The following is a 27,379-nucleotide window of genomic DNA, read 5'->3' as shown; positions in this document are numbered from 1 at the left end:
GGCCTATAATTAAGAAGCAAAATAGAACATTAAAAGAAGCACTGCTTCAGACATCAAAACTTACTTATGTGACCACCCAGCATGAACACTGCTCTACTTCAAAACAGAAACCTCACAAAAGGACATAAATAAAAAGCAATACAACAACTATTCTAGAAATGGATGTGTGTTGTGGACAGCAGGCTGTATGAGCCCAGAGCCATCAGTTCAAACATGATAAACACACTCCCTTACATTCAAACAAACATTGCAAATCATCACACTCAGCCAAAAATACTTTTGTATCAGCTGTGACACAGTAGAGTACATTTTGATAGGAAAAAGCAACTATGGCAGTTGTTTGGAAAGTCATTTCACATTCTATTTACAAGCTATTTACCTGAAAAGGCATGCCTTAATTCACTAGTATTTTTTCCAGCTATGGAGCTGGGAAGCATAACTGCACAGATAACCACAGTACCTGCACAGCACTGCCCAACCTCCACTTCCACAAACACAATTCTCTCATCAGCGTGTACTTTAGCACTTCCTGTGGGCTGATGAAAATCTTATAGCTCAAGCTAATGTCTTTCCTCCTCCCTCCACACTGCAGCACTCAAAATAACACAGGGTTTTCACTCATCATATGGTTCTGTATAGCTGCAAAGCTGAATATTTGGTGTACTATAACCTTTAGGTAAGACCATGGGTGGTCCATTTTAAAGGGAAGTATTTTTAATCATACAACTGGCTTCAGTGGAGGAGAGTGTTTTTAAATATTTCAGTGAAACACGTAGGCACACTTTGCAGATGCGTCACTTAGGAAACAGATGTGTTGTTTCAGTGTTTCATAGTCAAAAGCTGTACTTTTCCATCTCAGGAAATACAGAGCTGTAGTATTAATTAATGAAATACTGACATGCATTGAATAGAAGTATATCTAAACCCCTAAATGAAGGGAAAACAGGGCAGTCTTCCTGAATCTGAAGGTTGCACTGAGGAGATAAATTTCTTTACTTGAGGAAAGAACCAATTCAGTTAGCTCACCTGAACGAAATTCAGCCTGGTCTTTAACACAGACTTGTTTCCAAAGCCTAAATCACTGTTAGAAACTAAATCTGTGCATTAACAGCATGCCAGAATACCCTATTTTCTGCTTATCTTAGAGAGATACAGATGACTATGATTGGCAAAAACTAGGAAGGCTGATTGGGGCAGGAGAACCTGCATGGGTGAACCCATGAAAATCTGTGAACTCTTCAAGTACTAGTGAATTTTTCTGTCCCTTTTTGGAGATAAAAATAAAAGGAAAAGGGGAAGTGATGATTTCCTTACCATTGATAAAGAGAAAATGCAAAGAATAACAGACCTTCCTAAGGAGTGTTTCAGAAAGCCATTGCTGAAGGTGAAAGAGAAGACCACACCCCCAGACAGTAAAATAACAGACCACAATGTGCTCATGTTATACTCGATATAAACAGTACAGAGACATCACATTTCCACACAAAACTCCCGGGACCTGAATGGTTTGCTCTCTAGTAAGCAAACCCAGCAATTTTCTAAGCTAAATCTCAACACAAATAGCCTATAACACCAGAAATTAATTGCTAGTATAGCTTTTGCTCAAGGGACAACCAAAGCTGGCAAAGAACTGTACCCCAGGACTTGTACCCTAAAGCAAAAATTAAATTACTACTTCCATAACTGTTGGCTCACATCAAAGCTGGGAAAAGGCTTTAAACAGTAGTTTCCATAATTACCAATTTTTTCTGCAGGCATTATCCCCTCACTGCCACAGCCATGCTGACAAAAAGCAGGTCAAATCATCATGCAACATTCTTTGACTCTCAAAATACACTAAAGGGTAGTTCAGCATTTGGGGAAAAGACTATCAATGTAAAAGCTGCTAAAGAAGATGGCCTTACAACTTAAAAGCAACATTTTCAGCTCTAACAGTCATCAGATTATGCACCATGTCATCAATTTCATTTTTGGAACTCATACAAAATGTACAGACCTCATCAGAATACAAGTCGTAAATGCAGAAAGAAAACAACCACAGGCACATTTAACTTCAGCTATCCTTCTTTACAGTAAGTTAAATAAGTAATTATTCATTTATGAACAATAAAAGATCTGTTCAAGTGTTTAAAATCAATACTATATTGTAACAGCACAAAAGAGCATGTGACTGTATTTCATATTTAAGATTAAATAAGATTAATTCAGATTTTAAAGCAAACTGAATGCAGCTTCGAAAGAACTATTAGGAGAATTTAAATCGCTTGGTGTGGATGCCATGGGACAGAGAGAGAGAAACGGCAAGCGTTTCTCACAGCAGCTTGTGAGAAGTTTTAAGGAGCTGGAAACATGTGATAAACAATTTGCAGGTCGTGTTTTTCTAGTTTATTTTTCTGTTCCTCTCAAGGACGTGCATGAGAAAGATGTTTCTGTTAGTTAGCCAATAGAATAGAATCCATTGTACCACTCTATAAAAACCACGCGGTTCTTTTGAATAAAGCTTCTTTGCCTTCGTTACGATCCTGCCTCTCGCCTGTTCCTGCCCCAACCCAGGTGCAAGAGTGACAGCCTGGCTGTGTTAAAGTTGGAGAGAAGGTTACTCAATACTTAGTTTCATTAACATGGTCACTGACAAAAGAAGCTCTTGAATTCTATTTAAATGGATTTTCAGCTCAGTGAATCTGAGGTAAACTTTAGGCAGGTCTTCTCATGTTTCTAGGCAATTAAATTTTCTGGTCCTGAAATGGTAATTTCTGCAACAAGGTCAGAAGACCTCTACTTACAACTTAGTAATCCATAAAACATGAGCTGCTGACTTAGTAGAATTAAACATTCCCTAAAAACATGTAATTTTTTTTTGTAGTAAGTATAATGAACTGGCTCCTTACCATGTACTAAACTCATTGGTCTAAGCTACCTGGAAGTATCATACTTAAATATTAGGATCAGAGATCATATTTTATGGCCTTCCCTGTACATAGAATTTGACAAGCAAAGAGAGGAAGGGGGGGTGTTTGTTTGTTTGTTTGGGGTTTTTTAAAAACACATACAGTACACTTACACCTACTTTAACCCTAATGCAACTGAAAAATCAAGAGTTTTCAGTGTCCAAAACAAGGAGTTGCTTTAAAAGAGGCACATGACATCCAGGTTAGGCAAGGGACAAGGTGAGAGTTTTTCTTTGGTTCACAAAGGTTTCACTAATCCTATTAAGGGTTTAGAAAAGAAAGCACAGCAGAGCAGCCAGGCTTCCCCATGATTTTCAGCAATCTGGATACATGTTATGTGACTTTACACAGCTCTCAAACACACAAAGCACTCAAATGTAGAATCCGTAAACATAAGAATGTGAAATGAATGCTTAAATTTGGTCAACTCACCTCACAAAGAATAGTCTTTTCTACCCTGCTGCCACTTTTCAGGAAAAGGAAAGCCTTTTATGCTATTTTAAATTAATGCTTGACCAAAGTACAAGTAGGTCAGCCATCGACTCTGCAACCTAAATTGGACTGAAGTTCAAGAAAAGTGGGACAAGAGGCCCCCACGAGCTGACAGTTCTTGCTCACACCATCACCACTGTGTTTTTGCAGTTAATAAAGCTGTGCCATCACTGACTGATGGAGCACTGAAACAGCAGCATGTAACCTGCATATGAGAAACAATTAGAAGACAGAAAAAAGAAAGGTAGATAGCCCCAACCAAGTTCAATTTAGTGCTCTCTCAAGGGCAGAGTCTGAAAAACCCTGCTGTTGAAAATTCAAACACACAGGACTAATATCAAAAAAGACTAAAGTTGATCACAGTACTGAAACAAAGTCCTAGTAAAAGCAGGAATTACACAACTGCCTTTTTTGTCATATATGCTGCTAACTTCAGCATTTTACACGGTTACACAAGGATTCTCAATCAATTGCTACTAAAGGTACAACAACACACCTTTTTTTCTTTTTGAGTTTAACTTAACTCATATGTCAGTAACACCCACACTCACAGCTGAGAAAAGCAGGCACAAATAGCTTCAGAATAAAGTGATCAAATTTCTTAAGCTATTTAGTTTACTGCAAATCATTCTACACATGATCACAAAGCTGCTTAATGTTAGACTCCAGAAAGTCTGGAGTCATTATATTCAAATGGAACATCATCTTTTAAGTGAAAATAGAATTCAGTTGGTATTTTTGCATGATGCATAATATCATTAATCAATCTCAATAGACCAAAGTCAGTATCATATAATAAAATAATTCTGAATTACAATATCCAACTTGTACATGCTCAGAAGGAAGAGCTTGAGCTGGATTTCTAACATGTACTTTGTGCATAAACCATATATGTAATGGTCTATATGCACACAAATATATAAACCCCTACATAAACTAGAGTTTTTGCCTAGAACTGTTTAACACATTGAGATTTTCAGCCATCTTATAAAAGGCACTACCAGGGTCCACCTCCAAGGGATTTTACTACCTATCACTAGCAAGTGATCTCGTGCTTCTGAGTTCAGCTTGAATGTCTCACTAGATTCCATCCCACATTTGCCTCCCAAGGTTTGTATTTAAGCTGACAGCTGGGATATCCCCAGGGCCTGTCCAAGGCCACGACAGAGTGACAATGCACACAGACAGAACTGCACCATGACATCGTGGGCAGGGCTCTGTGGCCCTGCTCACAATAATATCTCAGCCAGTGCTCTATAAAATAGCTTGTGGTTACTGAAATGAGTCACCTGTCCACATATGACTGTCATTATAAAGCCATATCTCCACATGGCTCGTCAGTTAAGAGGCTGAGCAGCAAAGGAATCAAAAAAAGGATTAAATGATTCAACAGCTGAAACAGCTGCAAGATGAAAGCTTCAATTATAGAAAAATACCTTTCAAGTTTAACTGAAAATAAGATTTCTATTTCCCCAAGAATAAGAAAACCAAGTGATGTGCTTATTCAACGAATAATAAATTTCATATAGAACTATCTTTATCTTATGGTAGAATAAAATAGATATATAAGACTTGGAAATACTGCAGGGAAAAGCATTAGACAGTTAAGAGAACATGACTGAAATTGCATATAGAAAGATATTATTTATAATATTTTACAAGCAACACATATGATGCTTTTCATAATCACACTCTTTAGTGTCACAATTCAAGTCAAGAGCATTTCAGCTGAGAACACCTGTGAAACTCAAGTACAGACACTTCTCACTTCTGGTTCTGAAGGCTTAAAGCCTTTATATATAAATATTGTGAGAAAAAGTAGGCCCACCTCCAGGAAATCTAAACCCACAAAGCTAATGCCCCCTCTAGTAATAAACAGTATCCATGGTAACTCCTTGGTCTCTTCAAGTTTTCTGGAGAAGGTGAGAAGTTTCTCAAACCCATGAAGAGAATCCCTCCAGTAACTCCAGCCATGAGCTCATTAACACTTGTTCCTAATAAAGGCAGCACAACAGCTGAAGATTCAGGGTCACAAGGAACCTTCACACAATCATGGCTCAGACCACAGCTGTTTCAAAGTTGTTTTGTCCTTACTCCTAAAGCTTAAGGGTAGAGAGCACATGAAAGAACAACTGTAAAAAATATTTTTAAAATATACTTTGGAGTATCTATTAAGATTATCTCAGAACAGGCAAAGTCATGCTTAAGACAGATGTGTAATTTAAAAAGAGAAGACTAAAGGCACAAAAGAGAGATCGTGAGTAAAGGTGTAGGGGTTTTCTTGTCATTAAGTATTATTAACCTGTGGTACAATATCTGGAGGATATATACAAAATCTGAAGGATACACAGACAAATACTCCTGTAGAGGTTTCTTTTTTTCCTTTTGTATTTAACTTGAAATTCATTTTATACTGAAAAAAATCTGTGCAGCTGTTCATATCTGAAGGATAAAAGAACTGCTTCACCAAGGCAAATATCTAGTTGGTGCATCAGTCACCAAAAATTATAAAAATAAATAATACACTTTAAAACCAGTTATATTTTACTTCTAAAAAATAGCATTGGTAAAGAATGTGCTGTATAGAGTATTCAAGAGCTTAATAACATTGATTCATTAGACAACATGCATTTATTCTCTATCCTGTGATTTATGAAACTGACAATGAAATGTCCAACTCTTGGCACCTTCCAACAAACTGCCTACCTTTTCCCCTTATAAGAGCTATGAAGAATTTGAATATTCAGTATATTTCATGGAAAACACCTTCATATCTACTTTATATTTATCACATTATCTTAAAAAGCCTGTAGCCATAATTCCAGCTGAAAATGCCAATTTCAAACCAAGGAAGGCTGAAGTTTATTGATCCTGTCATGGACCAGTGACACTTTAGCATTGGAAATTCTGCTCATTTGAGTCTGACAATTGATGATCTAGTTAACTGTGACAGAGGACAGTCTAGCAGACTTTGTTTTCATCAGAAAAAAAATCCATTACTTTTCAGGCCCACAGAAGATAAACATTAGATCTGTTTGCATTTTTAATGCCAGATTTTAATTGGGAGTTCGACAAAATAACTGATGGAATTGGTAAAAGATGAGGATTATGGTGAGGGTCACAGGATCTTGAAAACCAGTCCTGGGAGCAGATGAGGCTGGATTACTCAATATCTCTTCAAAGAGTGTTCAAAAGCCACACTTCTCTACAGTAACCAGATCCCACAAGAAATATTTTAGCAGAGTATTTGTTAAGTTATAATGATCACAGAACTGTGCAGCAGCCTGACCTCTCTAGTCCAGTCTTTCATGGGAAAGGGAGCCTTGCTGAGATCACCCAGCATCCTGTCCAGTCACAGCTTCAAAGTGTTCAGTGGTGGGGACTCTACAATCAATTATCTACCAATTCACAAGACATTACTCCTGAAAGACAAGAGCTAGAGTGTCATTCTCATGGCCAGTTACCTTTCATTTGCTTTTTTACCTTCTGCACACACTGTAGTCCATTTTCCTTTTTTCTTATGCTGAAGTACAAGGCTACACAGATGAATCCTGCAGCCAAAGCCATTCACTAATCCTTTAACTATGAATTCTAATATGTGAAGAAAAATTTTATGGTACTGGTACAACACAAAAAGCTCACACTATACTTAATTCATGTAATGACATATGTCTTTCACTGTGGTCCATTTTGCACATCATAAACTGCAGATATTCAGGTAATTAGGCTAGAAAAAACACTCCTTTGGTACACACATACTCAACAATCAGTCTTTGTCCTGGCCATGGTACATCCTGGTATAACTATCTGCTCCTTATCATATGAACATATTTTTATTGTAACATCCACTGGCATGAGATAAAGCTCTAAATCCAAACTATTTCAGACTTGCATTTCTACCACTGACACCTAAACTCCTTTCAAAGGAAGGCAGCTGTTCTTTCAGAAATATTTGTGTGCCTATTCTTATTGATACACAAATTGAAGAATTTTAACAAAACCAAACCAGTCCAGCCAAAATTTTGTTAGAACTAACATCCACCTGCAGTTCAGCTGTAAGAACTTTTTCTAAAAGAAGATATAATAGTTGCCACACAAATCTTCTGTTGGTCTTCACTCTGAGGCTCTCAGTAGTGATGCCTGGTACCAACTGGAACAGTTTAGAACTGCAGCATGACTGTTACGCAACATCAGAAGAGTCCTACAGTTTTTTCAAAGTTCTCCCTGGATGCTTGTGGGAGAATATGTGAACTATATCCCTACAATATTCACCAAATAAAGACGTTTCTAAAGATAGCCTTTGCAACCTAAAAATAGTGCAGCAATAAAGAAGGCCATTTGAACAGGTTAAGTGCTGGCTCACAGCTGTGACTAAGTCCTAACAAAATTAGCTTTAAAATTACTTTTACTAACTCCCCCATGGTTCCAACTAACAATCAAAATGCATCACCACTGCCCATTTTCTGGTGTCTGGAAAGGTGAAAGTCAAAGGAAGACAGCACCAGCACAGACAGGTTGGAAAAAGCTCCTCCTAATGTCACCGATACAAAGTAATCAGGACACAATTACACAGGAAGAGTCCTTTTAGCTATGAGAAACACTTCAGGCTCAAGGAATCCATTATATCCAAGTACAAAGCCAGCACTTTTGCCTATAAGATAAAGGCACTGAAAGCTTATCCAAATTTTGAAAACCTCTAAATTCATATTTTACATTCCTCTAGTTCAGGCATTTCAACAGTAATATTCCAGAATATATTCAATGATTTCAGGATTTGGAGGCAAGTTACTTCCATAAGGCTTACTCAGCCTAACACAGATAACAAGTAATTCTGTATCACGTTCTGCATTCCAAAGAAAACCAGAACGAATCAAATAACAAATGCTTAAATGAATTTTCAAATACCTAAGTTCTAGCTTGAATATTTAAGTTTCAGCAGCCTAGCTTTAGACAAAACTCCATTGCATTTTCATTTTATATATTTGACATATATATGCCAAATCCCTACTTGTACTTGTCTTTCACCTGAGATGATTTTCCCACCCCCCCCCCCTTAGGACAGAAAACCAACTGGGAAACAAGATATAAATGTCTTTTCAAGCTTATGTGGTTGAACTTCCAGGAGCTCTTTCAGTATTCATCGCTACACAAATTCTAATGTCAAAGCCTAGGTGCAATATGCTATTCTTTGCACATTCCGATAATTCTCTTGAGCCGCTTCAGCTGCATAACTAGAAAAAGTAGCTCAAATTTAATTCATTCTGGGAAGCAATGTGGAGATTCCTGGAGGATTGCAACAACAGTTGACAAAGCAATTTAACAAGAGCTGTAAGTTCTACATTGCTTATTTCTCCCCATTTGCAGGGTTGAACACTGCACAAGTTAATTGGTATTGCATTACAAAGAGTGTTTCATAAGATTTTCATAAAAGCTTTTACTTTCCTGAAATGAGATTACATAACTTTGTTCTCTAACTATTCACTGCAATAAAAAAATTGAAGGATTCATGTGATACATTTTTCCTTGGCAAATTCAAAACATATTTTGAGAAGCGTGTTTATAAAATCTTCAGCTTTAAAGAGCCAATTTGGACAACAGATTTTGATGTTATTTTTCCTACCTAATAAATTGCATCCCAGTGAGTATAGATAAATTAGATGCTTTACACAACCCTGAAAATTACAAAAAACCCAAACACACTATAAACTTCAAAACTGAAATACTAACATGATTCACAACTCATATCAAATAATATCAAAAGATATTACACTGGGATAGCAATATTCACTCAGAAAACATAGAATTTTATCTGTATGTATGAAATAATCCATATGTGAAATAAATACTACAAATGCAAAAAATAAACCACAAACCAAATAAAATACCTTTAGATGTACTTAAAAACTTCCAAATCTGTTCATTTCTTTCTTGATGTGCAATAAGACACCTTTGCAGTGACATAAAAGCTTCTAAAATTATTACCATAAAACTAGTAATTTTGTCCAGCAACACATTAATTACATGCTAAATTTAGTACTACTTTTCCTTAATTACACAAAGTGTTTCTGCAATGCCTAACCTAATAACAAGTAGAAACAAAAGTGCTTCCTATCCAGCCTCTTTTGCAAGAAAGGGGAGGAGGGATAAAGGGGAGATCTCCAATCAGGGTTTTAGTTTCTGTACAGGGCTAGTAAAAAAACCCCAGCAAAGTGGATCTCGGTAGAAACAGAAACCACATCATATTTTATCAGACTAATCAAAGTATAAAGCATAGAAACTATAGGTTATCTTGCACAGCCCAAAATAAATTCAGAATCACTGTATACTTGTTTCATCTATTTGTGTTTATCAGTTATGGATCTGTTTGGGACTGACTTGACAAGGATTAACATTGCACAGCACAGATTTTACTCATGGCACCACACAGCACGGGATTTACATGCTACCAGAAACTATGGAATAGTCTATCCTAAACCAAGAGCTAAAAATGGAGTCATTTGATACAGACTAAACCCTAATGTTGCTCTCTAATCTAGGGATGCAACAAGCCAAAGCAGAAGCAGCTGCCTATATTCTACTTTGGACAAAGAATTTCTTAGCCAAATTCAACCAATTCTATGATCAAATCTCATTGCAAATAAATTTTAAGGTTCACATACAGAGCACTTAAAACTACATGGATTTTCCTTTAATTTCTTCAAATTTGTGTGTATGAACACAACTAATAAATTTGGTCTTAGCTCAATGAAGAGACAAGACATTCGTGATATTCCAGGCACCTTTACCAGTGCAGACAACAATTAAAGAAAACCACAAAATGTTCTGCAATACTGTTCTAAGATGTTCTCTGCTAGCCAATCTAAGCACCTGCTGAAAGAAAAATAAATCTGGTGGTATAGTAATAGTTCACTCAGAATATCCAAGAAAGCAGATCAGACAGTATCACAGAACAAAAGTAACGTAACTAAATCTACTTCTCAAATTCCAATAATTCTAAAAAAAACCAAAACCAAACCCAACCAATCAATCAACCCAAAAAAGACCTCAAAACCAATAAAACCCAAACAAATCCACCAAATGAACAAAAAACCCTCACAAAACCAAAAAGCACAAAAAACAAACACCCAAAAACACAAACCCAAAGAGGTTTTAATAGGGTATGGAAGCAGTTTTTCAGTCTAGGAAGTGATAGCAATGGCATGGGGTTTTTGTACTCCCAGATTTTACCCTGTGAGAATGAAAAAAGAAAAGGAAAATAGATATTAACATTATAAAAACACACTTGATTCTTTCCACAAAATTACATTAATTTTGGAAATCAAATATTGAATTGAAATTCAAAGCTATTTCTTCAACACTTGGTTTAACATAATGTGCCAACAGATTAATCTAAATCATCTCCTAGTAGTTTCAAAACAATTATTGAGCATTCACTTTTTTTTCTGTAAATACTGTATTTCATTACATAAGAATAAAATTTCAGCATTAAACTTTAGAAACATCTACATTATTTACAAGTGAATATTCCACTTGGAACTTGTTTATGTTTAAAAAGTATTTCAATTGTCTTCTTTTACTTCAAAATATTTTAAGCAAAAAAATCCAGAAAACACCTACAAGTTCACCTTTAAATTGATCAATATAATTTTGTACTTATTTTCTATTCACTCATGCATTTAAAATTGGTAAAAATCAGGAAACAAGGTGAAGCATATCTGCAATTCCCTCAACTGTAGATGTTGTAAGGGTAGAGTGTGAGTGAAGAAGAGTCACATCTTTCTGGGTTGCATTTCAGCAGTTCAGGTAGCACAGCTTCAGCTGCCAGGGCAAACAGCAATGTTGCATTTATATCCATTCCATTCCCTTCCTTTATTACACCTGACCACCTTTGGCATGCATCTGATTATAAAAACATCTGTTTACATTCAACATTCACTTTTACAGGTCAACTTTACAGAAATCATTCACTGCACTCCATAGCTCAATACGTAGCTATTCACTTTGATCACTTCGTTATGGCACAAATTCATTCCACTGACAGTGATTAATATTGTTTGTGTCACATCCCCAGTCATCCCTCCTGACCCATCCCTATGCCATCAATTCTGTTTGGGAAGTCAGGTGCTAAGCTTTATTCAGCTGAACATGACTCTGCAAAAATAAAAAGCTTCTTGCTGGACCAAAGAACTGACCCCAGACACAGCACAGCCAGATAAACATACCACCACGGGGCACACAGCAAGAACAAATAGCTGAGTACCAGTGAAAAACTGATTTCCTGTTTTAGTCACAACACAGACTATCACTGGTTTTGAAGTAACTTATCAGTGCGAGTAGAAGCAGCAACAAACTTTGGAGCCAGTCTAACAAGCTACAAGACATTATGGTAACACAAAGAATAGGTAAGTACACAGACCACACACAAGATACCCTTCAGAAAAGGCTGGCATCCTGAAAGACAGGCAAAAAGATTTTTTTCATTGCTTATGTGTAAGCAGCAGGCATACAAGTAAGAGATTATTTCCTTTGGGAACATAAATCAAGCCCATTTAATAACACTGAAATTTCACTGTACATGTCACACAGCTGAAGAGCTTGTATGTGGTCATGTAGGGAGAGAGGACTGGTCAAGAAAGGAGCAGAGACGCTTCTGCAATAATATATATTATTCATTTGAAACATTAGCAACTTTAAAGAACACTTAACACTCCACAGAGTCTCTGCACCACATCAGCACTAAGTGGAATCCACACGAGGCCACTAATGCACACTACACAACACACACAGCTCCTTCTGCAACGAGCTGCTGTGGGAAGGAGAATGGCACATTATTGTGGGGCCCTCTGGTCCCACCCATGTATGTTGCATCTTTCACCTTCCCAACTGCTAAATTTGTATGGGATTTATAGGTGACAGTGTCCTAACTCAAACAACACATTGCATTCCCCATGAAGGAACTCCATGCATCCATACCCCCAAAGGAGAATGGATGACAGAACTAAAGTCATCCTGTCCTGAGAAGCTCAGCTTTGGCAACCCAATAAAATAATATGACTTCAGTATTATTTTAACATTACTATATAATATGAGAATAACAGATAATTACACGAGATTTTTTTTAATAGCTGTCCCCAAAGCCACATTAGTAGAAGAAAACCACATTACCTGCAGAAACACCTCTATGTGAAGTAAAAAAGAGGGGAAGTTCACAGTAACAAATATAATAAAAGCTAAAAATGAAAGAAGATAGCAGAATGAACGCATAAATAGTTGTATTGGTAGACTAAAAATATATTTAAAGCTTCTTTATTATCCTTACTGTAACGACCTTCACAACAATGCTATCACTCACTTTAATGTAGTAACAAGGCAGAAGATGAATGCTGACAAATAATCTTATCTAAGTGGTATGATTATTAGCCTTCAAATTAGAAATTAAAAGGATTTAGGAGCCCAACCAGGTTTTGTTCAAGAATTTTAAAATACAATTTGGGATGCTCTAGGAGGCTCAGAACAAAGAAACACCCTGACAATGCCCAGGCACTCCCTCCTTCGTGCTCCTGAAGGGAGCCTTCCCCCCCAACCCTGGAAAATTACCTGATGTGGTACAGAATAACCTCCAGGTCCTGGCCATGCCCCTCCTGCCTACTGCATAAATTAACCTGTCCTGGCCAGAACCAGGATAAATCAATTGAAACAGAACAAGTGAGATTCCATCTGAGCATACCAAGTTGATAATTATTATTGCATAATAAAAAGAAAGATACTATACAACCAAACCCTTAGCATCAGTTTCTTTTTTATGAGGACACCATCCTGAGTGATGGTTTAGTTATTCTGACCAAGATACAGAATAATACAAGCTCAGTCTGATGTTACATTTGTTTTAAGCCCTAAAAAGACAGAGTCAAGAAATATTACAAAGCTGGATGTGTTAATCAAGCTACTGCTAAGCTATTTACCATTATTATTGGTGACCTGTGAACAGACCAGGAATCATGACTGATCTACTGCCCAGACAAATTTTAAAAAAAGCCTGAGGAAATACAAAATAAGACCAAAATCAGTGCTGATAAAACTTTCTAAACTGTTTGCTGAAATGAGCACAACCTAAAGATCCTAATTTGCAATTCACATTGGGCTGTACCAAGACAAAGTTTAATTTCCCTATCTCATAAATATGAACTAATATTTTAAGCATCAAGTTTGAGGAATTCTGAAATGGAGCAGAACATTCAGCTGAACGTGCTCAATGAATTTTCGGATATAAATAAAGTGCTGTTAGGTAGGCAGCCAGAAGTATATCTTATCTGACTATACATCAGAGAGATTACCCTGTTAGGGGCAGCAGGACTAATTAGCTAACTGGGCACCTAACAGGGTTGTGGTAGACTCTACACCCATTTTACCTAAAGGGGAAATTTTCTCTGTGGATGTATCAAATTCCAACAGGGATCCATTCACACAAGTCCTAGGGATGGTGTCTTTCAGAAAAGATCAGATGATTATAAATGGTTCTTTCCTGGATTAAGTCTATTAATCATTCCCTTGCATTTCTTCTGCATACTATTAGCAAGTGGATAATCAACCTAATTACATCTTTTAAGAGAAGCAGCAATTAAAATCTGTTTAATCAAATAATAATATCTTAAAATGTCTATAGAATGCTAATGCATGATCCACATACCAAAACTGCCTATTCATTAAAGCCATCTCCAACACATGCTCCCGAGAATACAGACAAATTTGCAGCCCAGGGAGAGCCCCACAGTGGAGCCATGAAAACCCAAGGGGGACTGTGACCCCACCATGAGCAGCCCAGGCTGGAACACACTCCTGGCAGGACCTGTGACCCTGTGGGGGCCCCACACTGGAGCAGGCTGCTCCTGAAGGACTGACTCCCTGGAAAGGACCCACACCAGAGCAGTTTGTGAAGAATTGCAGCTTGACAGAACTCATGTCGGAGAAGTCTGTGGAGAGCTGTCTCCTGTGGGAGGAGAGAAAGAGTGTGAGGAGCAAAGAGTAGCTGAGATATATGTGTGAAGAACTGACTGCAACCCCAATTCCTTGTCACCCTGTGCCAATCAGGCAGAAAAATCAGGAGTGAAGCTGAGCCTGTGAAAAAGGGGAGGGTTGGTTGAAGGTGTTTTAAGATTTGGGTTTATTCCTCACTACCCTACTCTGATTTGAATTAAAATGAGTTATTTTCCCTGAATCAAGTATGTTTTGCCCATTATCATAGCTGGAGCATAATCTCTGTCTTTATCTCAACTTGTGAGCCTTTTGTTATAGTTTCTCTGCCCTATCCAGTTAAAGAGAGTGACAGAGTTGTTTGGTGGGCAGCTGGCATCCAACCGTGCTCATATCACCATAGGTCATCAATGACACAGGAACAGAATAAAACTTTTTTTCACTTAACTTCCCATTTAGAACTCTGTTTGCTTAAGACAGCATGGAAGTGTGCTTTGGGAAGTGGCACTATGAATCAAAAGTTGTTTGGCTGATCATTCTTTATCCGTATGTGCTGGTTGTTACTACTTTCAGTTGCATCAGCTTTTGAAAACAACCAAAAACTCAACTCTCAGAGCCCTAACATAATAATCAGTGAGAAGTCAATACTCCCAGGTGTGGGTGTAACAGTTTCTAAGAATTTAATTGCACAAAAGAGGGAAAGCTAACCACTCAATTTATTTCTCTCGGTATCTGAATGACACTAGACTGACAGCATTCTTTATATGAAGCTCTCTAACACACAAAAACTAATGAAAAGTTCTGTAAAGGAAATGGTTACCCAGTTTCTCCTACATAAAACAGCACGAACAGTGTTCACATTTTGGAATGGAACCATAACCTCACTCAACACATCAAGAACTTAGGAGTAATCTCCTTCAAATGAATTCCCTCTAGACCTTAAAGCAAGCTGTTCAGCAGCACCTAGAAATTAAGCACAATTATACGTTGACCAGATATCAGATTACTTTGAGTACTTAGATTATTTCAGGTAATTGAAAAATGAGTTTTGAAGCTTTTATCTTTAGCTATTATGGGATGAAGAGAATCTGAACACTTTGGAAAAAATGTTTTTGAGAATATTATTCAAGAACTGTGGAAGTAAGCATGCCTACAAGTTGATGTTGCACACATGTGGTTCCATTAAATGCAGAGTTCATTTAGCAGATCTGCACCTGTTTATTATCCATTTATAATTTCTCCCAAAAAGAAAGCAGCATTGTTCCACTCAGCAGGGTGGTAGGCATCTGTCAAATTGCCAAGAAAGCCTTAATTAAGGGAGAGAATGAGAGGTTTAAGTCAAACCAAAACCACGTCCCATTTGTCCTTTGACTCACTGCAGATTATTTATTCAAATCTGTACTTCACATTACCCCTTTTAAAAAGGGGATATTAAGCATATTCACCCTGCACCTTTTATTTAACCTATTAAGTTAAAAATTAGAAAAAAACCCAGCTCATTATATTCTTTGTCATATTACTTTAAAGTTAATCAAGTATGGCTGCTCTTCTGCTATTGAGAATAAAAAAACTATTTAAAAAAAATTCTTATTTAGATATTCACCTACTATTGCTATGCCAGGTAAGAAGTTTTGTGCGAGCTGGTTTTGTAACCCAAAACCCTGGCTCTGAGATGCCAGGCACAAAAACTCTGCTAGGCCTTCTGGAGCCCAGTCAACATACATATTTTGTTGCTACAATCACCAGGTGGCAATAGATCTACCTGGTATGTGGGAGAGATTAATGTACAATCATACATGAAAGTCAGACTTATGAGCCCTGTTTGTGCTACTCATGCAAAAAGACACAGTAAAATAAGACAGAAAGAATATCACACTTCTGCAACAAGGACTTCAGGATGAACAGTACAGTAACACCAAGGTCAGCCAGTTTTATTAGTAGCAAATTACTTATTACTTCATATCAAAAGCTAAGAGCTTGCAAGTACAGCAGGATTCCATGATGCATTAATCACAATAGGCATAAGAAGATACTTAGAACATACTTTCATATCCACAGTGTCACTTAAAGTCTGAGTGGTGCCCATTTTCAGGGCATATACTATGTTACATTTACAAGTTTATGCCAAAAGATGACATAAAATCCATCCTTTTTGGTTTCAGTAAAACTCTGTCAAAGAAATATTTAATAATACCATAGAGATTTCTCATTCACACCATTTCTGCTTTTTATACTGTAGTCTGTCATTCACTGCTCTAGGGTATGTGATAAAAGGCAAAGAATGTTGTTTAAAATTTTTGGTCTTTAGATGCCTTGGAATTAGTTCTCTAAACCAGAGCCCTACACAAGCAGAAAGGATTAACAACAAGCACTGGCCCAAAGCCAAACAGTTTGAGATACAGGTTTCCAATACTATCAAAATGTTTACAATACCTTGTGTAAACCAGAACAGTTTTAAAATATTTGCATAATCTGAAAACTTAAAACAAACCTCCTTACTTAAAGCCTGAGAGACATTTTCTTTTTGCCTTGGAGCTCATTACTGTGCAGTGTTACAATAGCCATGTTAGTTCTACCCCTATTTACTAATTAGGGCTGGGAACCTCCTCAAATATTGACACATCCTGTCCACCAAGATCCACAGGACTCTAAGCAAGTGCACCAGTGGCTTAAGCAGAAGCCCTCACACTCCAAGGAGGACTCATCAAGACAGATTCTAGACCAACGCCATTAGAGAAATTTGGATTATTCCCCTCCCCTAAGCAAGGCACCTTAAAGGATAACACATAAAGGAACAACATTCAAGTCTTGTGACATATTGGACTATGGAGACTGTGAACCAACCACAGGGTACAGCAGTTCCAGTTCATTCTTCTCAACCCCAGTGAGCCAAGCAGCCACGTAACATTCATATTAAACACAGCATTCTATTCAATCACAGAACACTTAGCTCAGTTTACCTTAGCACAGTTACATCACTCTTGTAGTTCCTACTTCTTCCTTTTCACTCCTGGGAATAGTTCATCATTACATTAAGTCAAAAATCAATAACTGGGTTTAGCTGAAAAGAACAGTGTCACCTCTTGAAGTTCTGGGGATTACAACAGAGTTTGAATTAAATCCCATGTTACAAAGAGGTTGTTAATCTCACAGACTAGTCTTAAATTCAAGCATTATACACTTCATTCCAGGCCTCAGGCAACAAGAAAGTCATTAAATCATAGTATTTTTTTAAAAAGCAGAGATTCTAAGAACTAAAAAGGCACTCATGTATTAGTTTATATGGATGTTTAAAGAATACATTAAAAAAAAACCAAACCAAAAACCACCTTCAGTCTGCATCTACTCTTCTCCTGGCTTAATGCATGAGAAGATGCAGCTTTTCCAGGAGCTGCTACAGTAAGAAAACCAGACACCAAGTCAGAAACAGAAAGCTACCTTTTAGCTACTTTGTATTACAACACAGATTTGTACAAGCACAGGCAAATTTTGACTGGCAGCACTGCTAAGCATTTCATCCAATTCCTGCAATGAACACAGAATTTTCTTAGCCTTCATTTATAGGCTACCCATTCAACCCACAGTCGCATCCAGGCTCATTTTAAGCTCAATCAGGGAAGCACAGAATTGACATGTGGATATCTTTAAGCACATAGCTCACTCAGCTCTAGAGCAGGAAAAGGTGTCCATATGCTCCACAAACAGACCACGAGAACAACACTTCTCATTCCTGACACTAAATCATCCAAACATGTCACCTGGTAAAAATAACAAGTTCACTGATTTCAGACCAACATTCAAGTGGCTTGTCACAAGAAAAGAAAGCAGACATCTACCCACTAGAAAGATATATCATCCAGGTATTTTCTGAAGGCACTGTTTAAAAACATTCATAGACCACAGTGATCTGGACCACAATCAAATAGCCATTTTATTGCGATAGTATTTCAAAGGCATAAAAAAGGGAAAAATTGATCCAGATTTGTAAACTACTTCCCAAAAGGAGTTTGGAGCCCTTTAGCACAGAACAGTCACAGCAAGGTGGCACCTGCACACCACTTCTGCTCACCACACTGAAGCTGTGGTGAACAGAGATCAGGGATCTCTAAAATGATGCTGCACTGTGCTCAGCAAACCTGCTCCTTATGCTAATATGTGCTCCTGTTTAAGCTGATTCAGTCATAATTGGCAGAATATAAATACTATCTTTGAAGGTAAATTGCAAGTTTGACAAAATATAATTTCAGGCAGGTACAGGTATAAAACAGCGCATGAGCGTTCAGTGTTAATAACCTTAATAGTAAAGAATGCAATTAACAAGTTTTGACCAACTGAAACACAGCTGGCAAACTCTTTTAGTTTGAGAATGATCCTTTTATTGCACTAAAACCAGAATGAAAACTCAGTTGCTTACATAATGCAGCCTTCACTACGGCTCTTATAATAATGCACTACTATCATTTTAACTTTTAAAAGGGAAAGGTTTTTGGCTTTAAGGAAGAGCTGAACAGATGCTGGCATTAAATCCCAATTAGCAGAAGGGAATCCCTCACCCATTGCCCAATATTAAGAGAGAACAGTCTCGTGACAGCCTTTTAAGCAGGAGGTTGTGGAGCACAACAGAAACAAAAATGCTTTGCACATCCATGGCTTGTTGTTTTTACCCCAGCCTGTGTCAAATGATCAAACTTACACAAACAGGTACAGAAAACGTAAGGAGTGGTGAACTAGCTTTAAATTATGGTAGCTAATCTATGATTTTAATCAAGTAATTCAAGCATTTATAACTGCAAGACTGCATTTAGTTTTCAAAATGTTCAGTTTACAAAGGACAGCGTATGGCACTTGCGTCTTTCTGGCTTCCTTTAGTGCTCAGGCAAAAGGATGACTAAATCTATCAGCTTCTGAGTCACTCCAAGCAGAGACAGCTGAGAAGGACAGATACAGCGAGCCAGGCAGACACTGTACCCATCCTGCTCTGCCCTAACCAGGTAGCCTCAGTGCACATAAAGAGATGTCTGTCTCTCACACAGACGTTTCGCTCTGGGACATGAGGAGATTCTTTCCATAAGCCAAAAAAGGCAAAGTCAAGACAGAAGGCGGCAACGGCAAGACCAAGAAGCTTGACTGAGCTGGGTCATTACCAGTACTCAGGAGGGACTGAGCTGCCTAAAACCTCACTCTCCCCGGTAGAAACATCTCCTCCCACCAAATCAGCATCGTTACCTGCCACCATCCGGGGCGCCGGGATTTCAAAGCCTCGAGTCAAAACCCAGCTGCTCAAGTTTAGGACTCTATCCTCGCCTTCCTTTTCTCCCCAAACCAAAGCCGCCACCGAGTGGGTCACTAAATTTCCCCGAGCAGGGAGCTCTCCCCTCCTACAGGAACCGAGCCAGTGTCGTCATCCCTCGCAAGCCCCGGCCCTGCCCTTCCCCGCCTGGCGCCGTGCAAGGAGAGCTTCACCTTCCCCGCGCCCGCCGCAGCGCCGTGGGGTGGGCGACCCGCACCCAGCGGGCTCCCCGGGGTCGTCCCCGGCCCGGCCCGCTCGGCCCGACGCCAGCACGGGCAGCGCCGCCGGCGCGGCCGCGGCACCGGCGGCTCCCCCGCCCGGACCCACCGCCCGCCATTGCCCAACGGCTCCGACGGGGATCCCAACCCGGCCGCCAGCTCGAGCCTCTCCCGAAGGCGGGGCCCCGGGGCGCGGAGCGGGCCTCACCTGCAGCGCCGGGACCTGCCCGTCGCCCGTGCCCGGCGGGGGGTGGGGGGTGACGAGACGGCGAGAGCGCGGCGGAACCGACCCGACCCCTGCGCTCCGCTCCGCTCGGCGCCGCCGCCCCCTGGCGCCCGCCCCTGGCGCCCGCCCAGCCGCCTTCCCATTAGCCGAGAGCGGGGCAAGCTCCCGCTTCGCCGCCGTCTATTGGCTCTCTGCGACTGCCAATCAACGCCCCTTCCCCGTCGGGGGCGGTGAGGGCCGGTGCGCGTGCCCGCGGCCGGCGCGCGCTCCCGGTGGCCGTCGGGGACCGTCAGAGCCGCGCGCGCGGCTCCGCCTCCCCGGCCCTCACCCTGAGGGGCTCCGACCGCCCCCGGCCCGGGCTAAAACGGGGGCTCCGACCGCCCCCGGCCCGGGCTCACCCCGGGGGCTCCCACCGCCCCCGGCTCACCCCGGGGGCTCCGACCGCCCCCGGCCCCGGCTCACCCCGGGGGCTCCGACCGCCCCCGGCCCGGGCTCACCCCGGGGGCTCCGACCGCCCCCGGCCCCGGCTCACCCCGGGGGGCTCCCACCGCCCCCGGCCCCGGCTCACCACGGGGGCAGCGGCTGCCCGGCCCGCCCGGCCGCAGCGTCAGCCAGGTGTCCGAGTGTAGGAAACCGTGACAGGAGCACTGCGGAACGTGGCAGGGCGCGGCGGGAATAACACTGCGTCTGTGTCCCGTTTCCACTCCGGGGCACCGTGAATAAGCAGATGTTGTTTCCCGAAGCGAAATGCGAGCGAGTTGACAGATCCCGGGAAGCGTCCGGGACTTTTCCGCGCCCGGCAGCGCTGCAGGCGCTGATTCCGCTCCGCACAGCGCGGTGCGCTCCGCCGGCACTGCGGCACCGGGAGCGCCCGCTCGGGGCCGGGCCGGGCTCGCAGCTGCCCCGGGCACGGGCTCAAGGACAGGGGCCACCTCTGACATGGCACTGCTGGTTTGGTTACACCGCTCTCCGCGGAGCTACGCGGTTCTCGCCCAGTATCAGAACTGGTACTCACGCCTTCGCCTATCTTTCGGATTTATTTGTTTTAGACAGAGAACTATTCCAAGTTCCAAGCAGCAGCCACCACGGTGACCTTCCTTCGTCCCTTCAGCCTTTGCCTTCGCCGCTAGTTTCTGCATTTCCCTCCCATCTGCCCTTCTCATCGCTGCTGTGCCTCCGGCGCTGTCCCCGGGGACAGCCTGGTTCGAGGACAGCAAGGGCTCTGGATCACTGGGTAGGGCTGCAAAACAGTACTTTCCTCTTGGCCGTGTTTCTTATGCAAGTCCACATATAATCAGATCGACGCCAAGTCTTCCTGTACTCTTTCACTCATTCTGTGACTCATTAACTTTAGTTCACTTAGATTAGTTGAGTAGGATTGTAAGACCATAACACCGGGATAAAATTTATCTTCTGAATGTCCTTGACAAAAGGATTTGAATTAATTGCTATTAACATTACTGTGAAATTTGGCCAGGTTGCTAAGCTTCCTAAGATTGAACACGAGTTCTCCCTTCCCTAGTCTTCTTTTCCTCATTCTTCTGTGTTGAAAGTTAACAGTTCACATTTGAGAGGAGGAATCTTGTAATTTATTGTTTCTTACACTTCTGACCAGAGCTGCACTTTAGTTTTCTACAGTCTCTCTCATTAATGTGAGATCAAGCTTTCCTTACAGCACACTACAGGGGACATACACAATCATAAAGACAGCTCTTTCTGTAAGGAATTAAGCTCCTGTTTTGCCTAAAGCATTGTCAAAGCTGGAAATTCTCCATGCCACAACACTTAGACTTTCTTCAACCTAACATCAAAACAGTCATTCATCTCTTTGTTTGCTCAAATAATGCTCAAACTTGTTCAAAGATGGAAGAAACAGACCAGGAATTCAGTGTAAATCATAGGACAGAGCTCATACTGTGATGAAAGGGAATTCCAGTTTGGCAGAGGACAGAACCTGCAGCCTGGGGTGGACTGGCACAGAAAATCCCCAACTATTCCACACAGAGTTCATTGAGTGCTACCACCTTGTGCCCCAAAACCACTCCACTGTGCACAAACCCTGTGCTGATTGCATCTATGCTACTCTGTGTGAAAACCAGGGCCCATGTTCTTATCTTGGGCCAGTTTGGGCACAATTACTGTAAAAGGAGTAAGAAATGCATCTTCAAGTCCTGAGTCTGGTGACACAAACTATCAGACAGTCTGTTAACAATGAAGAAAATATTCTTCAAATCAGCTATTCCCATGTATTGACTTAGGTAAACTGATGTACTGCTTATACATTATATATATATATATATGTATAACATATAATTATATATATTACATTGTAATATGTACATGGAAATTGTATACAATGTATTACTCTATTTACATATATTTTACTGTATTTCCATATATACACTTACTATACCTTTTATATAGATAATATATAATATATATAGAATATACGCACACACATATAGGTACAATAAATTTAGCCCTTGTGTTCATAGTGGAAAGGCAGTGTGTTATTTTAGGAGCCACCTTCATATGGAATTTCAACTGGTTCTGGCTTCCAAAGGAATGGAGATTGATCAGAAATGAGGAATGTACACAACATTTTTGTACAAACAACTGGACTCAGATTTCAGTACAACCTGAGAAATAACAATTGTGTTTTTCAGTGTTTCACTTAAACATCTGTATGATTCAACTACCATCTTTATAACTGCTATGAAATATATTTATAAATGCTATTAAATAATAATTTTGAAGATTAAAAAATCAAGACTATTAGCTGGAAAAAATAAAGCTTACCAAAAGGCAATTTTTATGAACATCTTAATTTAATATTTGGAAGTTTCTCAAGGCGCCACTTTAGATAATAGTAATTTTGAGCCTGCTGAATATTCTTTTCTGCTTGCAAGAAATCTGTTTTCTATCCTTTTGACACTTAAATGAAAAATGCCTAGACGCCTTTGGAAGCAGTAAGACAATAATGTTGCCAGAGTTTTGAAAATACATTTTTAACTGCCAAGTTTTTACCCCATTCCAAGTGTAGTATTTGAAACAATTTGGAAGCAACATTATTAGAGTCACCTTAATGTACTTTTGGAATCAACACTATTGCTCTTCCTGTGAAGAAAGCAGAATTTTTCTGCACTGGGGTTAATACACATGCAGGTATACTAATTTCACTGCATTACTTATAGTAACACAGTTTAATCTCTGTAAAAATATATACAGGGCTTGAGGCTACATGCATTGAATAAATACATATATGTACTTGAAAAACTGCTTGGGGAAATACACCTCAAAGGTTAATAAAGTACAATTTCTTTCAATTTATCTAATGTAAATTGGCTTTATCTATATTCAAAGATTAAGTTTTTCTCATAGTGAATTAAAAGAGATTAGTGGCCTAATTATATCTAATTTTATCATCAGTGATGCAAGATCCCAGCAAGATGACACTATTATGATGGCATAAATAATTTACTTATGTAAAGAATCATACTCCACCATGTTAATAATTTTGATTTTGGTACTTTGATGTTTTTTTCCTAAGTATTAAAAAGCAGTTGTTCTCTGTACATTTTCAGTTATCATGAAAATGTGACATCCAGTGAAAGATTACCTTAATCTTTTTCCTTAGAAGAACAGCTGACAGTCTCTCCAGCCCCACTGGTGAGCATTTTAGGAACAGGACAGGAAGTTTGTGGGGGAAAAAAAAATCCTCTCATTTTAGATAAGTATCCCACGGTTATTTTTACTTCTAACACAATCTATTTTTAAATATGCTTCTTGTTTCTTCTGCTGTCCTCAGAAATTCCATGTGTCCTTTTAGGCACTGGTACTTTCCCTATAAAGAAATTCTGTCTCTTGCCTTCACTCAGAACAAATTTTGTGTTTCTCGGCTGCTGCCATAATATTTCAGAATTCTCTTCAAACTCCTTCTCTCTTGCTAAGAAACTCCATGGGTTATAATCTTTATTTACACTTTAAATGTAAATTTAAATCCTATATTTAAAAACCAAAAACCATATTTTGCTTGCAAATGTAATGCCATCAGTGACTATATATGCCAACCAATGACAATTAATTTCAGATTATTAAATTTAATTCCACTCAAATCAATGAATTTCACTGTTTCACTGCCCAGCTTTCACTAGGAAAGAACCTTTCAAATAAAAGCCATGTTCTTGTCTGAAGTACTTTTTGTTGTCTCCTTGTTTTTCATAAGTGTTTTTAATTACTGTTTCATACTGTCCAAACTTTTCTATTTTACAGCAATTGTCTATGACTACCTCAGATGTGAATTATTTACTTTTAATAGGTACAAAATTGCAGAATAATTAAGGCATACAAGACTTTCTGTCAATAGCAAAGGTATCTATGTGATTGTCATTACTGGGGAAGTTCAAGTATGGAGAGCTTGCCTAGGTAACTTAAAAAAGGCGGAAAAACATAGAGTCTAGTCCACACAACTTCCTACAATTCAGTATAAAACAACCAATTTTTCCAAGATATTCATTTATGCTCCTATTTCCTCTTAATAATGGAATTTTAAACAAAATTGTGGCTAAAGTCAGCTTTTCCCAGCTATCCGCATTTGTTTTCTGCAGAGAAGACAGGAATAAAGTTTCTGTTTGTTTTGTTGGCTTTTTTTTTTAAAAGCCACGCAGGTCAGCATAAATAGATACCTCTGCACCACAGGGCACAGAGTCCTTCCCACTGACCCAAAGGCTGGAGTGAACTCCTGTCTCAAAGCAGGCACGGAATGTCAGCTCCCTTCTGTAATTTCCATCCAAGTCAACTGAACAGCAACTGCTTGAGCAACAGCACCAGTTCAGAATACCACAGTAAAGCCCTTCCTCTACCACAGATAAATGAGCTCTGCCTGACATGTTCTGCTGATGAAATGCAGGGCTATATATCTTCTGTGAATTGTCTATTGTTTTGCTGAGTTTATAGCAGGAAGTGAATCAGGAGACAGGGACATTTTAGGCAGAAGTCCTATTGTAAAGCCAACAGTAGTGAAGTAGCTTTAGGAATAATACTGTTTCTTTTATACTAATTAAGTTCCTCAAGCCATGTACAGAAGCTATTCTCTTGGAATCTTATTAATTCCTTCCATGTCAAAGAATTAATAGGGAGAAAGGTTAGTGCCCAGGAAGCAAGCCCCACTATTCAACTCTAACAATAAACTCCTTCTACACTGATGCCATTATAACAATTCCTGTAGCTGTTTAGAGCTTGTCCATTTAATTCTTCATACAATACTGTCCTTATGCCAGGGAGCACTGGAGCATATGAAGAACAGTATTTTAGGACTGAGACACACATTTATTATCAGCTCTGCCTGGCAAGTTATTATACTAGCTAAAGTCAGAACTTTTGAGAACTGTTATTTCCGATTTATTTTGCTCCCCCGAAAGCCAAAACGGTTTCTCTGTGAGATACATTTGGAGGATGACTGGCCCAAGGCCAGAACTATGAGCTTGTCTGCTCACAGGCACTCAGATTTAAGTCCTCTCAGTCAGAGCTGAAACAGGCTTTAACCTTTTGGAGAATCAGAGTCCAGCAAAAAGAGTTACCTTACCTCTGAATGAGAGCATCCACATGAGGTTTGTCATCTTTTATTACACATGTCAGCATCACTCCTGTAGTCAATTCCCCTGAACTGCTGCAGCAGACACCTGCCTCAAGCAGGGAATACATCTCCCTCATCACCTCAGTTCCAGCTCTTAGAGCATGCTCCAGGCCCCCACCAGCCTGGGCACCATTTGGTACCATTAGTTCTGTCCTACTACAGCAAGAGATTTAGTTGAAGATGCAGAAGTGAAATTAAAGTTTTCCCTTTCAGTTTCTCTTCCTAACTCGATTTTCACCTTTACCTTTCAAGACCAGGCACGAACCAGCATCTCGCAGCATAATATCCACATATCATCCTCTTCCTCCTCCCACAGAACTATTAGCTATGACTGTTTTTGTTTCCTTGGCACCCTTCAAGTCTGCAGAAAAGCTGCTTTATGCACACTCACTCCAGCTAACAGATTCTTTCCTTACTCAAATTCCTTCTGAGAATTTTTCAACGAGCCTTAAAAACAGACATTACATAGCAACAGAGCTTCCTAATTTTGAGTTTCTCAAGAACATTTCACTGACGTACAGGAGGCCTCAAGTTCTGCATAGAAAAGGAAGAATTGCTGCTCACTTACAGATTTTTTTCCTGGGGTTTCTGTTGTGGTTTTAAGCCCAGCTGGAGATGAAACACCACCCAGCCACTCGCTTAGCTCCCTCTCTTCCCCTTCCCACACTGGTGGAGTGAGGAGGAGAATTGAAGTAGAACTTGTATGTTGAGATATGAACAGTTTAATAATTGGAAGTAAAATAAAATGAAGTAATATTGGCTAGTAGTAGTAGTAGTAATAATAATAATAATAATAATGAAAAAATCACAAGTGATGCACAATATAACTGCTCACCATCTGCAGACCCCCCTTCCCAAACCCCAATCAGACCTGTTGAGTAACTCCCCCGGTCTAGAGACTGGCCATGACATTCCATAGTGTGGAATATCCTGGCCAGTTCAGGTCACCTCTCCCAGCTGTGCTCCTTCTCTCTTCCTTTTGTGCACCTCCTCACCGGCAGAGCATGAAACAAGACAAAAAAATAGTCCTGGACTTAGGATAAACACAACTTAGTAAAAACCCAAAACATCAGTGACTTATCAACACCATTCTTATTCCAAACCCAAAACACAGCACTGCAACAGGTACTGAGAAGAAATTAACTCTATTCCAGTTGAAACCAGGACAGTTTAGTACTGATAACCAGAAAACCAATCTTAGTATATTAGAATTCTATGTTATTTCAGTTTTGTTCCTTAAAACTCCTTTTACATACATAAGTTTTTCATGTTAGAAGTGAAAATATAATTAGGCTTCAAACTTCAACCTCTGCAAAAAGCCTGCGAAGAAAATGAAATGAGGAGAAAGCAGTCTGATGTATATCATCACTAGACTATTGTTTTTAAAAAGAAAATGGAATGAGATCAGGAAGACAGGGTCATTGCATTTGCAGTGTCTTTGAATTCTTGTTCTTTAAAGAGAACACTGCATGACTAAATTCATGTTTGGGTGAGCAAGATAAATTACTAGTAAGACATTGGCTGGCGATATAACTAAAATGTGGTATCAACATTTGAAATCTTAATTCTAGTTCTGAGATTATTTACTACATAGTTAAA

At 39.6% G+C, this 27,379-nt stretch overlaps 1 protein-coding gene across 5 annotated transcripts in view; it reads right to left on the bottom strand.

Moving 5' to 3' along the window:
- The window catches only part of PACSIN2 (protein kinase C and casein kinase substrate in neurons 2), a 58,551-nt gene extending 38,292 nt beyond the window's left edge, over nt 1-20,259 (bottom strand). For all 5 annotated transcript variants that reach the window (XM_030959573.1, XM_030959574.1, XM_030959576.1 and 2 more), the window contains exon 1: nt 20,128-20,259. The gene's annotated coding sequence lies outside the window, so the exon portion shown is untranslated. The remainder of the gene's footprint in view (nt 1-20,127) is intronic.
- Nucleotides 20,260-27,379: the final 7,120 nt, after the last annotated feature.

The sequence above is a fragment of the Camarhynchus parvulus genome, chromosome 1A, assembly GCF_901933205.1.
Source record: "Camarhynchus parvulus chromosome 1A, STF_HiC, whole genome shotgun sequence".
In the NCBI taxonomy this organism is placed as follows: Eukaryota; Metazoa; Chordata; class Aves; order Passeriformes; family Thraupidae; genus Camarhynchus; species Camarhynchus parvulus.
This window is presented reverse-complemented; position numbering and strand designations above follow the sequence as displayed.